We start from the raw sequence: 1,257 nt of genomic DNA on the forward strand, positions 1-1,257 counted from the left end.
ATATAATAAAAATTTTATTAATGATATTCATATATTCAGAGAAAAAATATTTAAATTAATATAAAAATTAAAGATTATTTTTTTTCATTATGGTTTATTTGTTTAATATAATAAAGCAATTCGAGTCTCGAATTATATAGGTTCATATCTTAACTAAACTGACAATATATTCTAATTAGCGCACTTTACAACACTTAGATATTGTGTAAAGTCATTTCAATTAGTGTTGGAGTACAGTACTATTTATGCTAGGCGATACTAGATAGCGCAATGCATATTTTACTACTTGATGTTATTTTTCAAAACAAATATTTTGTTTGAAAGCAACTTCCATTATATTGAAAAATACATTCCTATCAAGATTGTGAGAGAAAATTTGTGTTTGTATTTGTTTTTGTTAACGAGAAATAGGTGATTAATTACATAAGTGATTCTGTAAATACTTTCTTCTTCAGATACTTAAATCCTAACTATAAGGTTATATATAGTGGAAATAGGAACTGATAGATAGATGATTCTAAGTCCATAAATGTTCAGGAATTCAAAGTAGAGTTATTTTCTAACTGCTACTTAATAAATCGATATTTAAGTTACTCTTATGTACTTACTACGAAAACATGTTGGCTGTTGAAATAACTCAAGATTGCTTGTCTCTGATAATATGGACCATCTCATTGTATAGATTAATATTCGCAAGAAGTGAACAATTTTTTGAGATGACGAATTACTTGAACTATCGAGGAAAAACAGAGATAATAGTATTTATATATACTTCTTTACATGATGGAATGGAGGAAATTATCTTCCTTTAAGTCAATTTCCTCTTTTAGGAATATAACAGACCAAGTTTTTACCACAATATAAATGAGGATCTACAGTGTCTGACTCAAAATAACTATGAATTATAATATAACTAGTTGAGTAAATATTTTTTTGTGACACTATATTTCTTTAAGTGTTTAAAGAAAAAGTATATTACCGTTTCCGTGCTGGGAAGATCTTTCTTAATAAATTAGTTAATGATTAATAAGTCAGGCATAATAATGTCCATGTGTGAGTCAGGATGAAATCGTACCTGCAGCTTTTAGTCAAATTAAACTTTACCCGTTATTTCATCAATAGGAGACAGTTCAATGGATGTCTATCTGTCGTAATTAGTCGAAGAATGATTGTGCATATATAATCAAAGACCCACATTGTCTTATAATTGGGCTATCTCAGTTATTACTATAAGGCTTTTTTCAAATGTTCATAAGA

The sequence above is a fragment of the Teleopsis dalmanni genome, chromosome 2 (genome assembly GCF_002237135.1).
Source record: "Teleopsis dalmanni isolate 2A chromosome 2, ASM223713v2, whole genome shotgun sequence".
NCBI classification, from domain to species: Eukaryota; Metazoa; Arthropoda; class Insecta; order Diptera; family Diopsidae; genus Teleopsis; species Teleopsis dalmanni.